This window comes from Triplophysa dalaica, chromosome 10 (genome assembly GCF_015846415.1).
Source record: "Triplophysa dalaica isolate WHDGS20190420 chromosome 10, ASM1584641v1, whole genome shotgun sequence".
Classification (NCBI taxonomy): domain Eukaryota; kingdom Metazoa; phylum Chordata; class Actinopteri; order Cypriniformes; family Nemacheilidae; genus Triplophysa; species Triplophysa dalaica.
Window position 1 is genome coordinate 24,115,076 of NC_079551.1, and position 17,483 is coordinate 24,132,558.

Below are 17,483 nucleotides of genomic sequence, written 5' to 3' on the forward strand. Positions count from 1 at the left end.
TGAAAAATCTCGTTCTCGCTCCGTACAGTGCAGTTAAGCTGGTAAACATCCGCGCTAAAATATCAAGGTGAAAGTCATCATAGCTTGCGTAGTATAGACCCAGCTCCCAACCCAACTTTGAGAATAGATTAACGGCGACAATTTTTTTAACGCGCGATAATAGTCTCACTGCGTTAACGCCGTTAACGGCCCACCACTAATTTTTTGTTTATTTATAGGTAAACATTTTTTACACAGTATATTTATTGTCGAACTATCAGAAGGATAGTTATGTATGCCTGTATATATGTAGCACCATGGTCCTGTGAGGCACAACATTTCGTTCCACTGTATGTCCCCACATGTAGCGGAATGACAAAGCTCGAACTGAACTGAAATCCATCCATCCATTTTCTACCGCTTATCCGAACTACCTCGGGTCACGGGGAGCCTGCGCCTATCTCAGGAGTCATCGGGCATCAAGGCAGGATACACCCTGGATGGAGTGCCAACCCATCGCAGGGGACACACACTCACTCATTTACTCACGCACTCACACCCTACGGACAATTTTTCCAGAGATGCCAATCAACCTACCATGCATGTCTTTGGACCAGGGGAGGAAACCGGATTACCCGGAGGAAACCCCCGAGGCACGGGGAGAACATGCAAACTCCACACACACAAGTCGGAAGCGGGAATCGAACCCCCAACCTTGGAGGTGTGAGGCGAACGTGCTAACCACTAAGCCCTGAACTGAAATGTCTTTTGCTAATTATTTTGACCTTAATATCCGCACCTGTTAATTCTGTCCATGGCCCAGAGACATTGTGCTGTGCAACAGACCTGATAAAAGCAAAATTGGCATCATTAATTTCTGAAACTACTGAAACACAAGAAAAGTTCTGTTGAGGAACACTGTGTAATAAGCTATAGAACATGCCAGTCTCAGGAACACGACTGGCAAACAGCAGTTCAAACAATATGAGAAAGTCTGGGGAACACGACTAACAGTAGTTCAAACAGTTTTAGCAAGGCTGGAGGACACGCCTTTTACCAAACATCCAGGTATCTATTACTCCGAGTGAGTAACCAGAGTAACATACTCCGTGAACCTAACCTGGTCGGGAGCAGGTTTTATTCCACAAACCCAGGGTTTGTTACAATCTCCGCCCCCTTTTCGAAGCGCGAGCGGTGTTGAAATTCCATACGTCATTTGTTTATTGATTCGTGTTCCTAATCGCGCTCTATTTAGTCACAGAACTTAAAATGGCATGTTCGTTTATTCAGGAACCTGTAGATGAGGAAGCTGCATTCATTCGCGGAGAATAATATTTATGTCGGGAGAGAATTGAGAGGCCCCGTTTGGACGTTTTATCTTAACTTTTAAGGCCAGTTTAAGAAGTATATTTCACATTTCCCAATCAGGCATCCTACTAGCAAAACCATTTTATTTCTTTAAACTTTCCTGAATGAATGATGTTATTGTATTTCTATGACGGCGTGTTAGTGCCACGTTAAAATAAAATAAATTCAAGATTACGAGAATAAAGTCAAAATGTTACGAGAATAAACTCGTCGTAATACGTATTTTATTTTCGTGAAAGTTGTAGTTTAAGAGTTTAAGTTATGCTTAAGCACGTCATCTGAATCAGTGAGTTAGTTCTTAGTTCATGTCAGTGTAAAAAAGGCCCCCTTGTGGCCGCTAAGCATCAGACACTTTACTGTGACTCTCTCTCTCTCCTATGGGAAGATTATTTGCTTCACCTGGACTCTTAGCCAATCACAAGTTGACTCAGGATCGCTGCACGCTGGTAGCATTCTGTCCGAGACTTTTGCCAGTAGTGCACGCTAACTGCACGGACTTAAAACCCGTTTTGATACAACTGCTTTATCCTATGTGCGTCTTTACAAGTAAGAATCTGTATTTTGTTGTTCCTTTACTGTCATTGCTAATGCTAGATTGGTAGTGTTTTGTCTGTTAAGTGTTGCTAATTTAAGCTCAGGTTTTCTGCCTGATTAGGCTTTGCGTTGTAATGCTTCTTCCTATGTATAAATGTATAAGTCTGTACTCGGGCATTATTCCTTTGTTACACGTTGTAGAATACCAGTTATGCACCCTCTGCGCATAGTTAGTAAGCTATTGCGGCGATATTCGCCTTTAATCCAGTTAATTGGTTAAAGGGCACGCACTGTCCGCATGAACACTGGTCGTCACCAGAGCGGCCTGTTGTAGTTATTTATGTGATCAGCAGAGGGAGGCTTTGTATAGCGAATGGTTTATGCTTTCTCATTGTTATAGTTATAGCAGCCTAGAACCATTGCACAGCCTTTTTCATTCTTCTAATGCCAGTTTCGGTCATGTTTAAATAATATTCTTGTATTTTATTTCTGCTGTATTGTTAGAATAGGATACAGTTAATACAAATAATGGTTTGTTTGCATAATCATTCATTTTCATTCAACTAATTATGTTTGTTTTCACTTGTTTATTGTTTCAGAACCACACACACATCAATGTACATTTCAATCATGCAGTTGTAAATCCAATAAATATTTCCAATGAAGAAATCTTGCGTGATTCTAACCGATCACCCGCTGTGAGCTCTACCTAATGATCCACAAACTATCAAAATTCAAAGAAGCCAGTCCTCTTCTAATTTCCATTCCATTCCATTCCATTTTCTACCGCTTATCCGAACTACCTCGGGTCACGGGGAGCCTGTGCCTATCTCAGGAGTCATCGGGCATCAAGGCAGGATACACCCTGGCTGGAGTGCCAACCCATCGCAGGGCACACACACTCACTCATTCACTCACGCACTCACACCCTACAGACAATTTTTTCCGGAGATGCCAATCAACCTACCATGCATGTCTTTGGACCAGGGGAGGAAACCGGAGTACCCGGAGGAAACCCCCGAGGCACGGGGAGAACATGCAAACTCCACACACACACACACAAGTCGGAAGCGGGAATCGAACCCCCAACCCTGGAGGTGTGAGGCGAACGTGCTAACCACTAAGCCACCGTGCCCCCCACATTTCGACTTTATTCACGAAATCTTTTTTTTTTTTTGACACCGTTGTATATTTCATATTCAGCTGCTGCCAAGATCTTTTTATTGCAAAAGGATAGCACCTACATGAGAGAGAGAGAGAGAGTTAAATATAATTCGCATTTTCAAAGTGATTGACATATAAACTTGCGCATTATCACGTGAAGCACTTTTCTCCCACTCCAACTCTCTTTCTTTTGCTGCTACGGCTGTGTTGCTCTTTTATATGAATATCTGCTCCTATTCACCGTACGCTTGTAACACCTTCAATTCGATTGGCGAGAAATGAACAGAGCGCTTTTTGTCACATGCCGTTGCCATGGTGAATCGTGCTATCTTCACTCAATTGATGATGGCTTTTCATCGCCATGCTGCATGCGCGTAACCTAGAGTGAACTTACTCAGAGTGGATTGAACTAACTCAAATCAGCTGTTCTGAAACTGAAAACTCAGAGTAGTGATTCTCTAAGTAAATCAACCCAGAGTTCAGATTTTAACTCGGTGTTGGTTGAACTTCCTTAATGAAACGGGCCCCAGAGCATTTTTTTTTCTTGGGAGTCCAACTAAAACAAAAATAAGTTAATCTCTGCTTAATAATGATAGCAATTTTTTACCATTTATTATCTCTATTAATTAGATTTCATTTAAATTTGTAATGTCATTTCTGTGACACTTCCGTTTGCACCTTCCCTTGATTTTCTATGTTTTTCCCCATGGACTCTCTTTGTACACGCTCCTTCACCATTGACTGTTTTTACCTGTTCCTGTTTTTATTTGTATGATACAACTGCAAATAAGTATTTGAACACCTGCCTATCAGCTAGAATTCTGACCCTCAAAGACCTATTAGTCTGCCTTTAAAATGTCCACCTCCACTCCATTTATTATCCTAAATTAGATGCATCTGTTTGAGGTCGTTAGCTGCATAAAGACACCTGTCCACCCCATACAATCAGTAAGAATCCAACTACTAACATGGCCAAGACCAAAGAGCTGTCCAAAGACACTAGAGACAATATGTGTACACCTCAACAAGGCTGGAAAGGGCTACGGGGAAATTGCCAAGCAGCTTGGTGAAAAAAGGTCCAGTGTTAGAGCAATCATTAGAAAATGGAAGAAGCTAAACATGACTGTCAATCTCCCTCGGACTGGGGCTCCATGCAAGATCTCACCTCGTGGGCTCTCAATGATCCTAAGAAAGGTGAGAAATCAGCCCAGAACTACACGGGAGGAGCTGGTCAATATCCTGAAAAGAGCTGGGACCACCGTTTCCAAGGTTACTGTTGGTAATACACTAAGACGTCATGGTTTGAAATCATGCATGGCACGGTAGGTTCCCCTGCTTAAACCAGCACATGTCCAGGCCCCTCTTAAGTTTGCCATTGACCATTTGGATGATCCAGAGGAGTCATGGGAGAAAGTCATGTGGTCAGATGAGACCAAAATAGAACTTTTTGGTCATAATTTCACTAAACGTGTTTGGAGGAAGAAGAATGATGAGTACCATCCCAAGAACACCATCCCTACTGTGAAGCATGGGGGTTTTAGCATCATGCTTTGTGGGTGTTTTTCTGCACATGGGACAGGGCGACTGCACTGTATTAAGGAGAGGATGACCGGGGCCATGTATTGCGAGATTTTGGGGAACAACCTCCTTCCCTCAGTTAGAGCATTGAAGATGGGTCGAGGCTGGGTCTTCCAACATGACAATGACCCGAAGAACACAGCCAGGATAACCAAGAAGTGGCTCTGTAAGAAGCATATCAAGGTTCTGGCGTTGTCTAGCCAGTCTCCAGATTTAAACCCAATAGAGAATCTTTGGAGGGACCTCAAACTCCGTGTTTCTGAGCGACAGGCTAGATACCTGACTGATCTAGAGAAGATCTGTGTGGAGAAGTGGGCCAAAATCCCTCCTGCAGTGTGTGCAAACCTGGTGAAAAACTACAGGAAACATTTGACCTCTGTAATTGCAAACAAAGGCTACTGTACTAAATATTAACATTGATTTTCTCACGTGTTCAAATACTTATGTGCAGCCGTATCATACAAATAGTTTAAAAAAATCATACATTGTGATTTCTACGATGACAATTTCAGACCCCTCCATGATTTCTAAGTGGGGAACATACCAAAATAGCAGGGTGTTCAAATACTTATTTTCCTCACTGTATAATTACATAAATCACAACCAACGTGTGTTAATCAAAGTTGCCAGGGGAGCGAACAGCATCACGTTTTAGAGAACGCATTAACCAGCAGTCACCAGCTAAACCCTCAAGCTCTTCCGTTAGGATTATTTTAAATCACGCGACAAAGTGACATTTTGTGGACTTTATGCTTATTCTTTATACTGTGTTATATTTGAACTTCGATAAATAACAAAATACAAGTATATCGTAAGAGTGTTTAGACGATGTGACATATTAGCAGTGTGCTCCGCACAAAGCAACGACACCACTTTTCCTTACATTTCTGAATAATTACCTTCATCTTTCTGAATAATTACATTCAATATAAATCACAACCAACTTGTGTTATTACAAGTTTGCACTTAAAAGCACCGAGCTAGTTGATCGCTGTTTGATCCGTGGCCCATTGAAGTCGTACAGACTTTGTTTTGCTAATCGAGAAGGCGTGTTCCAGCTGTATTCTGTTCGCGCTAATCTCAACACATACTTAAGCAGTGCCTCTGCGCTGTCGCGGTAAGCGTTAGCACTCGTGTTCAGCCTCCTCGTGTGAAGACCGAAGAGTGTAAAGACCTGCAACTCGACCTGCAGGACTCCACCGAGCAAAGACACCGGCAAGGCACATCAGTATATTTAACATACCTTTGCTTTCATTTAATTGTCTACTAACTTGTGTTTCAAGTTTATTCCTGTATTCTACCGAAGGCAGCGTTCTCACCCAAGACGCAAGGCACGACGCACACACTCTCAAGCGCGTCCCATTCACATCTCCCCTTTTACACCTCTGTCTCTATCTATGGGTCTCTGGAACTTCCAGTCAGCTGTGAACAAGACTGACTTCATCCATGCGTTTGCCAGTCAGTCTGAGATTCACATTCTTGGTCTCACTGAGACTTGGATTCGTCCTGAAGACTCCGCCACACCCGCTGCTCTCTACTTCCCTCACACTCCCCGCCAAACTGGAAGAGCAGGAGGCACAGGTTTGCTTATCACTAATGATTGGAAATATTCCACACTATCTTCCCTATGAAACAACTATTCATTTGAATACCATGCTGTTAATATCACTTTTCCCACTCAGCTCAGCGTTGTTGTAGTTTACCGTCCCCCAGGTCCTCTTCATGACTTCATTGAAGAGTTAGATGTGCTGCTCTCATCATTTCCGGAGGACAACGGCCCTCTTGTAGTCCTTGGGGACTTCAACATCCACCTGGAGAAACCCTATCCTTCTGACTTCCACACCCTCACCGCCTCGTTCGACCTCACGCGCCTCGTCACAGCCAGTACTCACAGATCTGGAAACCAGCTGGATCTCATCTACATCCGTAACTGCACCACAGATAACATTCAAGTCACACCTCTTCACATCTCGGACCACTTCTTCATCACTTTCAACATGCTCCTTCCTACATGCACTACACCAACACCACCACCCGTTCACTTTAGACGGAACCTTTGCTCTTTCTCCCCTAGCACACTCTCTGCTAGAGTGACATCCTCTCTTCCCTCCAACTTTGCTTCTCTAGATGCTGCCACTGCCACCGACACCTCATGCTCAACACGTACATCCTGTCTAGATAACCTTTGTCCTCTGTCCTCCAGACTGGCTCGTGCCACTCCCCGCTGCCCCTGGCTGTCTGACATCATCCGTGAACAACGTAGTACACTCAGGGCTGCTGAAAGGATATGGCGCAAGACCAAGAACCCTGCTGACCTAGGGGACTACCAGTCACTACTCTTTCTCTGCTAGTGTTACCACAGCAAAACTGTATTTCTATACCACCAAGGTATGCAATGCATCTAACACTCGACAGCTTTTCAAGACATTTAACTCTCTTCTTTGCCCCAATCCTCCCCCGCCCACTTCATCATTGACTGCGGAAGACTTCGCTGTATTTTCACTGACAAAACATCATTCATCAGCAAACAATTCTCGGTACCTCAGATCTTGGGAAACACCTCCCACACTTCAACCATCGAACTCTCCTCTTTCACCCCACTTAAGGACACTGAAGTCACCAGACTTGTCTCCAGCCACCCCACCACCTGTCCCCTTGACCCTATCCCCTCCGATCTCCTTCAGGCCATATCCAGCTCGCTCACACCTGCACTCACACACATCATCAACACCTCCCTGCTCACCGGCACTTTTCCATCCACTTTCAAACAGGCCCAGGTCACGCCCCTACTGAAGAAACCAACATTGGACCCTTCTACTCCCGACAGTTACAGACCTGTCTCTCTCCTCCCATTTATAGCAAAAACACTTGAAAGGGCAGCTTTCAACCAGGTGTCTTCCTACCTGTTCCAGAATAAACTACTGGATGACAAGCAGTCTGGCTTCAAAACAAACCACTCCATTGAGACGCCACTGCTATCGGTCACAGAAGCACTGCACTGCGGCTAGCCAAGGCGGAATCTAAATCCTCGGTCCTGATTCTGCTAGACCTATCTACAGCGTTTGACACTGTCAATTACCAGATACTGCTAGCAACCCTGTAATCACTAGGAATCACAGGTGATCGTAGGTGATCCTTCAGGGTGTCATGGAGGGGCTCGCTGTCCACGGCTCACCACATGATCACTGGGGTGCCTCAGGGGTCGGTGGTTGGACCGCTGCTTTTTTCCATCTACACGATATCACTGGGACCCATCATACAGGCACATGGCTTCTCATATCACTGTTATGCCGACGACACCCAGATCTACATCTCGTTTCACTCAGACGATACCACTGTAGCAGCTCGCATTACAGCCTGCCTCGAGGACATCTCAGCTTGGATGAAAGACCATCACCTCCAGCTAAACCCTGCCAAGACCGAACTACTCGTGTTTCCGGCACACCCTATTGTCCAACACGATTTCAACATCCATCTTGGCAATACCACAATCACCCATTCCAAAACAGCCAGGAACCTCGGAGTCATATTTGATGAACAGCTGTCCTTCAAGGATCACATTGCAAAGACAACACGGTCATGCCGATATGCCTTATTCAACATTAGAAAGATCAGACCCTATCTCACGGAGCATGCGGCTCAACTCCTTGTCCAGGCCCTGGTAATCTCAAGGCTGGACTACTGCATTGCTCTCCTTGCTGGTCTTCCTACAAAGGCTATCAAACCACTTCAGCTGGTTCAGAACGCAGCAGCACGCCTCGTCTTGTAACAGCCCAAAAGGGCTCACGTGACTCCCTTTTTCATCTCTCTTCACTGGCTACCGGTTGCAGCCCGTATCAGATTCAAGTCACTAATGCTTGCCTACAGGACTATCACTGGATCTGCACCGGCTTACTTCCAAACTCTCCTGCACTCCTACACCCCATCAAGATCCCTGCGTTCAGCAAACCAGCGGCGTCTTGTATTGCCTTCCCATAAGGGCAGTAAATCGCTCTCCCGCTCTTTCTCATTCACAACTCCTTCCTGGTGGAACATTCTTCCTATCTCTGTCCGTTCAACCACATATCTCACAACATTTAAAAAACAATTTAAAACCCAACTCTTCTGTGAATACTTGACAAAAAAAAAACACTAACCCTATTTCTGAACAGGTAGTGGTCTAGCTTTTGTTGAAACCAGTAACTTTATATTGGCACCTAATGTATTATGGCTCCTGTATAAACTATCGTTTATTGCTCCTAAACTCTTTGTAAGTCGCTTTGGATAAAAGCGTCTGCTAAATGTCTAAATGTAAATAAAGATGTCAATATCAACTTACTTTTTTACATCACATTTATTTGACATTAGAAGTTGATTCTAGAAGCTGCAGCATCTCATAGGGCATCAGTACAGTTTTATCTTACATTGAAACAAATCACATTAAATAAATATTTGACAACTGAAATTAACGTTGACAAATGGCGCCAGTTGCACCTTACTAACTCGAAATCCCAACAAGGACATGAGAAGGTCGATTTAAGACACTCTTTTACGTCCATTAAGGGAATTTCAAACAGGTAAAAATATAAGATATTAAGGACTTACTTCTCTCAGAAGACTTCGTTGTTCAGTCACGTGCGGTATGGCAAGCCGTTTTGATGTAAAATACCCTTGGCTGTACTAGTCATAATTAAGTTTTGACTAGTCAAAATTCAAATTCCAGATATCTCTTCTGTAATTTTGAGTCGTCACAATTGGAATTAGTATATCTACAATGTGATTATGACTAGTCATAACAGGCAATGAAGATATCTATAATGTTATTTTGGCTATTCATAATATACATTTGATATATCTACAATGCTGTTTTGACTAGTCATATTCTTCCATTGAAAAATATTTTCAGATATCTACAAATGTGTTTTGACTAGTAAAAACTGCAATTAAAGATATCTATAATTCATTTTGTACTAGGCATATTTCCAATTATAGATATCTTGAACTAATTTTTACTAGTGATAATTAAATTGGAGATATCTCTAGCTGAGTTACCACCAGTAGAAATCATAATTAAAGATATCTGTGTAAACAGGTTCAAAGAGGAAGGAAGAAAGGAGGCGGGGTCGGTGTGGACTGGAAGATAAGAATATGTTTTATTCTTAATTCTTGCAACCAGACGTTGCGTCAGCACTCTGGCATTAAACTCAAGTCAACAAAACAACAAAACAAACTTTGCCACAAAATAGGTTTCCCCAGATTTCTCCCAGTATACAGTCCGTGTAGCATTCAGGTCTCCCAGTCCGTCTCTCTCAACTCTCCTCCAAACTGTGAGCCTTTTGAGCTGTCTCCTCACCAATCACTGAAATCACATCTTGGATATATTTAATGAATCATTTTTAAAGATATCCAAATACACATTTGGAGATATCTGAAAGTAACTTATTAATAGTCTTATTTTCATTGTAGATATCTTGAATTTGATTTTTGACTCGACAAAACTAAATTAGAGATATCTTGTATTGAAATTCTTCTTAGTGATATCTCATTTAAAGATATCTGCAATTTAATTATTAATATCTCTTTTATATCTGTCTATGGATATATCTTCATTTGGCTCTGCGACAGGAAGAATTTCAATACAGATATCTCGAAGTAACATTTTTACTGGTCAAAATTACTTTGTAGATATCTAAATTGTGCATGCAAATACACGTTTCCTAAGCCCGCCTTTCTTTATTTCACAAATCCTGACGTGATTCCGCCTGGACTTCTGTGGATGCTTACAAGTAGCCTCTGACTTGTTTCGATCGATTCTGGTAAGTTAATCACTATAAAAATGTGTCCAGACAATGATTTTTCAGTTTTTTGTCTTGTACGGTAATGTGCAGTTTATTATAAGATTGTATATATTTACTCCTCATGAATTATAGATTGAGCTTCGGAGCAAGATCTGAGATAGTTAAAAGTTATGACAATTATCTATATTTGAAGGACATCACTTGAAGCCATTGTCGGAATTTAAATAAAGAAGCGTGATTACAATGAAAAGTGAACAAAATTTAGATCTGCCAAGAATACCAATCACAGACTGCCATTTTGAGCTGCTGAATGTAATGGCCAATCAGAAGCGCCAATTGAGGTTCTACCCTCTACATCAGCACTTGACCGATTTGGAAACCTAGGCCTAGGTAAATGTGTAGTTGAAACAGATATCAGAGCTATCAGAAAATGATATTTTTTAATTAACCTAACTTGGTACTGATCTATGACTCTTTTTAATAAACTTGTAAAGTTTATTTGTTTGTGTTGCTTATGTGGACATTGAATTTTATAGGTAGACCAGTGCAGGAATCATCAGGGACAGGAACCCAAAAGTAAAAAAAATTCAGCTAAACTGGACTCTAAATTAAACAATTTTGTCTGCCAAAACTACCCAAATGTAAGTTTAAACTGGAACGGTTTCCGTCTGGCAAGAGCAGGCATAGGACGCAAAATCAATAAAGTTCATGTAGATTCTGTGAGGGACCTAAAAAAAGCAATCGGCAAAAGCAGGCTCTGTATTGTCCCACGAGCAGAAGTGTTGCATGTATTATTTCTGTTACACAAACAAAAGGTGCAAAAAAATACTAATTTCTTAATAATATCCCTATTAGAACTGCCCTTTTTTAAATAACCTGATTTACATTGTTCAGTTCACTGTTTGTTAGTTTGAAATCTTATTGTGATGTTTCTGCACTGAACATAATTCTTAACTTAAGTGACCATGCAGGTTACTCAACAGTGCAGGAAGTTAAAAGTATTTTTGCCATTGGTATACTTGAACATTATTATACATAATGATTTTTCGATCAACCGTCAGGAAATGACACCATCCTCATCCGTATCACAAAACCCAGTCCAAACATCCTGTACTGCTGCAGCACTGGATGACACCTCCTTAGATGCAGAGATAATGGAAGCTGTAAATTTTGATGTGAGTTAAGTTTGCTATTGTGAGGTTTTTGAGAAGTATTTCTTTTTGACTGTATTGATTTGTGTGGATTTACTGTAGTCCCTGCAGGAATGGCGAGCAATGCGTTCCCAGCAAGATTGAAATTTTTTATTTTTCCTTGTTGGGCAGATCAAGAAAAGGTATTTTATAAAAATCATTGTATGCTCACTGTGATGCAACGAAAATGTATGCAATTTCTTAAAATGTATTCTTGTTTTACAGGACAGGAGGAGACTGTGCTATGAGCTTTTGGAAGAACAACTCAAAAAGTTAAGAGCTTCCATTTCATTTTTTGTTGTTAAATGTTTTTTTTTTAATGGTAATGTTTTTTAGATCATTGAGGAAAGACGTCAGAGAATGGCTGCTCGTGTGGAACCCCTAGAGCAGGGCTATTCAAATCTTACCCTGGAGGGCCGGAGCACTGCAGAGTTTAGATCCAACCCTGATCAAACTTGCATACCTTTGATTTTCTAGCGATACTGAACAGCTTGATTAGCTTGCTCAGGTGTGTTTGATCAGGGCTGGAGCAAAACTCTGCAGTGCTCCGGCCCTCCAGGGTAAGATTTGAGGAGCCCTGCCCTAGAGGGAGAGTTTTTGAAATTCAAGTATCCAGATGGGTATGTGAACAAGTGAAAATTCATCATGTCTGAGCCAATTCAGGTGAGAGAATCCGTTTAAAAGAGGACAACGTGTTTTTCATAGGTTTGCTTTTTTTTTACAATTGCCATTATGTGTGTTTGCTTCCAGGTGTTGTTTGACTTTAATGGACAAAATGAAATGGCCAGTGAAGTTTTCCAAGTTCAGTATGCTGCTGCTTCAAAAGCTATTGAGAGCTCTTCTTCTGGGTCAATTGCAGATCGTGGCATAAAGTCATCCTCGACTTTATAAGTTATTTGGTTGTCATCTTTAAATGATCTGGTAAGTTACTGTAGAAAAATCACAAGCCAAAGTTCTGCTATAGTCTTTATGACAGCAATGCTTATAAAAATATACCTCAACAGACCGATTGAGTGACATTGCCTATAGACAGCAGTTCTCCGAAAACAAAAGTATTTAAAAGCCAACATGGTATATGGCATATGTTATAAATTTATTCAGAATTTTTTCCCGATATTCTTGCCCAGCCTCTGGCATCTCCATCACCCGCCCAGCCTTCAGTTGCTACGCCCCCTGTTCAACATCCAGTTGCTCCTTCTTCTGCTCTGCCACCAGTGGCTCTGCCCTCTGTCCATCCTTCAATAAGTCCACCTCTTGCCCGGCCTTCAGTGGCTTCACATTATGCCATTCCCCTAGTGACTCTGCCCCCTATCCAACATCAAGCAGCTGCTTCTCCTGCCCAGCCTACAGCAGCCTCATCTCCTGCACTGCCTCCAAAGGCTCTGCCTTCTGCCCTGCCTTCAGTGGCTTCACTTTCTGCCATTCCCCTAGTTGCTCCATCTCCTGTCCAACATCCAGTGGCTCTGCCACCTGCCCAGTCCTCACTGGCACTGTCTTCTGTCCAGCTGCCATATGTAATATCTGAAGACCATTACCATGCCGCCCTTCTGCACAGCACAATATTATTGACCTTTATATGCAGCCTACACTTGATTTGCACCCTCCATCTCCCCAGGCATCAGTTATTGATCTTTTAGATCAGGGGTGTCAAGCTCAATTTCATCTTGGGCCATATCAGTAATAAGGTTGCTCTCAAAGGGCCGGTTGTAACTGTACTATAAATGTATCACTCTTTTTCACACCGCATAATTACATATGCATTCAATTACTCCTTTTGGTAATAACTCAGTTAATACCTAGTTTTGACAGTAAAAGACCAGTAGAATAATTACAAGAGTGTAATCAAATTTATTAAAAAAAAAATGTACAAAAATACGTGTTTGTGCACTATGTGAGCTCAGAAGTCTATGTAAACTTCTAAATTAAATTAATTAAGGAAATTAAGAAAAAAATACCAATACATCAAAGAACAAAATTTCACATTCAAATGAACTATAAAGTTAGTTTTACCATAATACATCAAAACAACAAGCCCAATTAATTACTTCAATAAGTTTTTTGGTCACAGTTTAAAGTGGCAAAAGTGGTACAACAAATAATTGCGCTCCGTTCTAAGATGCAGTCCGTTGCATTGAACGGATTGTTTTTGTTCCAACAGCTATTCTGGTAGGATAATTTATGACAGAAACTTTGATAAAAAATGTATGAACACACGAAGTATTTCTATATGAACACACCCACCAGCACATACACTCTGAGAACATGAAAAAGGTACAGTATTAAGGTCACAATAGAAATAACTGTCTTCAGATCAGTTCTTAACTATATTGGTCAGCTTCTGGTTGAGGTTGATTAGATCATGCTGACTGGCATTGTACTCTCAAAGTATCCCTCCACATCTTGACACACCAAATCACACACCTTCATCATCCCCTGATCAATCCCTGCGTACAGTATAACATACACAACAAAATGTAAGTGCAACCATTAGAATGCGTACACTTTAAGTTGTTATATATGTTGTTATATATTCCATGACATTGGATATCTAATTGTTAAAAAATTGGTTACCTAGTTGTTTTTCTGGCTGGATGACTGACACCATTTTCCTGAGGTCAGTCCGTCGATATCTGGCGTTAGGTCTTGTGCGGTAGCAATCCGTAAAACGGCATGGAGGTTGTCATCGTTGATGCGTGATCTGTGCTTGGTCTTATTCAGATTCAGGATTGAAAACATCTGTTCACACAAGTAGGTGCTTCCAAACATGGACAGAACTCCGGCAGCTTGAAGTCGGAGCTGTGGCATTGAAGCAGGGGGGAGAACACGATAAAACTCCTCGATTGCCACATCCTGGAACTCTTTTCTCAGGCTACTGTTGCACTGAAGATCTATTAACTCCATCTGAATGTGGTGTGGCGCACTGTTCACATTGGTGGTGAAAGGATTGGCAAAGATGTCGAAGTTTAAGCGTTGCGCTTTAAAGTCAGAGAAACTCCTATCAAATTCATTAATCAGCCGATTTACTTTTGTACCCAATCTGGCGCAGGAAAAAGCACCCGGGAATGAGGTTGAGATGCTCTGACAGACAGAAAAGTGGACAAGATTTTCCTGTTCCAGTTGAGACCTCCACAGACGCAGTTTTAGCTGGAAAGCTGTGATTGCATTGTACATCCCCGTTATGACTTGCTTGCGGCCCTGAAGCCTCTGATTCAGCTGCGCGAGATGCTCCGTTACGTCACACAACATGGCAAAATCACATAGCCAGTTTGGATCCGACAGTTCGGGCATAGGTTTTCCTTTACTTTGAACAAATACAATTATTTCTTCCCGAAGCTCAAAAACACGCTTGAGAACGGCACTCCTACTCAGCCACCTTACTTCTGTATGATAAAGCACATCTCCATGTCCAGTACCGATCTCCTCCAGAAACTGCTGGAACTGGCGGTGATTCAGTCCCCGCGCCCGTATGAAGTTAACAGTTTTTGTGACAGTGCTCACTATGTTGTCCAGTTCAAAAATCTTACCACACAGAGCTTCTTTGTGGATAATGCAATGGTATGTTATCAGGGGAGTGCAGAAATTACTTTTTTACATTTTCTCTTTCACCAGTCCAACTAAGCTGGCTCTCTCTCCACACTCTCTCCATCGGTAGTAAGCCCCACCAATTTTTCCCAGGGTAATTTCATTTTACTGATAGATTTCTCCACTGCGGTGTAGATGTCCCTCCCTGTTGTCGTTCCATGCATAGCAACCACATCCAAGAGCTCTTCACTGACAGACAAGTCTGCATTTACACCTCTTATAAAAATGGCTAGATGCGCCGTATCAGTAATATCTGTACTTTCGTCAACTGCTAATGAAAATGCAATGAAAGTCCGGGCTTCTTCAGCCAGTTGTGTCGTCAGATTTCTCGCTAATTCCCTGGTTCGCTCTGCAATGGTGTTTCTTGACAAGCTAACATTTTTAAACGCCTGTTTCTTGTCAGGGCACACCTGCTCACATATCTTCAACATACACTGCTTTAAAAATGCACCTTCTGAAAAACACTTTGAAGCTTTGGCGATTTCTTCAGCCGCAATAAAGCTGGCTTTCACGGCTGCATCATTTTGTGCAGAAGCGTTAGCAAACAAATTCTGCTGAAAATGCAAGTTTTTTTTTTCAACTCTTGTACCTTTTGTTGCTTTTCTTGGTGGCTAAGGTTAGCATACTTTGATCCGTGTTTGGTTTCGAAGTGCCGGCGCAAATTGTATTCTTTAAGCACAGCCACCGCCTCCTGGCAAAGAAGACACACCGGCTTGTTTTCATTAAGCACAAACATGTATTCACTTTCTCATCTGTCTTGAAAAAGCCTCCCCTCTGTATCAATTTTTCTTTTCTTTGACATGATGGGTCTAATTAATTATTTAGGCTATATCATATCACTCACTCGACTAGAAGACCGTTAAATAAAAATTTCAGACACTGCTACCTACTGGCTTGATGTTGTAATCGCGCATGTAATACATTCCAGTCACATTTTCATGGTGTGGACATTACATTTATAATAAAAATACAATGATTTGTAAGCTCTCGCGGGCCACATAAAGTAAGGGGCCGGGCCGGATTTGGCCCGCGGGCCTTGAGTTTGACACCTGTGTTTTAGATGATGCCCCTTCTTTCCACCAAGAATCCCATCTACACTGGGAGCCAACTGTAGATGAGTATGTTCCACTTCATAACTATAAGTAAGTTTTTTTATACTTAAACAGTTCAATGTTCGTTGACTGAATGACTTCTTGGTCTCTTGCAGGGTTGACCTACAAACCATACTTAAAAAATTTCTCTGCAAAGTCGATAAAAGCTTTTGCCCAACAAGTAACCAAATACATGTATGCAGAGATAACATACTACACTGTAGCTTGCAAGCATTCAAGAGGCGGCGGTTCAATCCAGAAGCAAAACTAGATATAGTTTTTGTCGATGCTGAGGAGAATGGTGAAGGGGCAGTGGATGAAAGCGGCCCAACAAGAGAATACCTCAGGCTATTGATGCGAGCCATCCATCAGTCATGTATCTTTCAGGGGCATGAGAAAGATCAGAGTTTTGCTCTTGACACTCAAGGTCAGGATGCCTTCTAATGCTTTCATTACAAAATATTTAAGGTCCTGGATACTGATCAGTTTTTAGAAGTGCTTTATTTTAAATACCCAGCGTGGTCTTTGTATTACTGAGCAGCTCCTGTGCAATGTTACTCTAGTAGTCGTGATCTGTTATTTCACATGTCAAGGAATGTATTGTCTATTCAAATAATTAAGCTGAATAAGCAGTTTGCCAGTGTGCCACATTCTTCACCCATATACATTACAATGTATAACTCAATCTAATTTCACATGAATTTAATGCTTTTCACCTGTAATGAGATCAAAATTCCAATAGCAGGTGGAATTAAGAAAATTAAAGCCAGAGGTTTTAGAATTATTTCATTCATAATGAGTATAGAGGAGGTTCTGTTGTGGATGTTACTCTGATTGTTTTTCTTTAGCTTTACAGAGTAGGTTATACTTCTTCGTGGGTAAGATAATTGGTGTGCCCACATTTCTTCTCTGAAAGGCTTTTTCATCAGATCTTTGGTGTGCCAACATCCCCTGCCTCTGTGGATGAGGTTGGAGACCATACCTTTAGGGAGCAACTAATCAAGGAGAGGAAGTACTCTTGAGAATTAAATTGGTCACCACATGCATGGTTCTTTTCACAACTATAAAATTGTATTCTAATTGCTGTTTTAGATACAGGATGCAACAACTGTTCTAGAGGCAAACTGTGCCATTGCAGAGGCAGCAGACAGCTTAAGCATTATAGGTGCTTTAAGATACATATCAAACTTGACAGAAAAGAACTCTCTTGTACAGTCAGC

General features: G+C 41.7%; 1 pseudogene; it reads right to left on the reverse strand.

Moving 5' to 3' along the window:
* Window positions 1-14,161: 14,161 nt before the first annotated feature.
* LOC130430708 (general transcription factor II-I repeat domain-containing protein 2B-like) lies at window positions 14,162-16,091 on the reverse strand (annotated as a pseudogene).
* Between the last annotated feature and the right edge of the window lie 1,392 nt (window positions 16,092-17,483).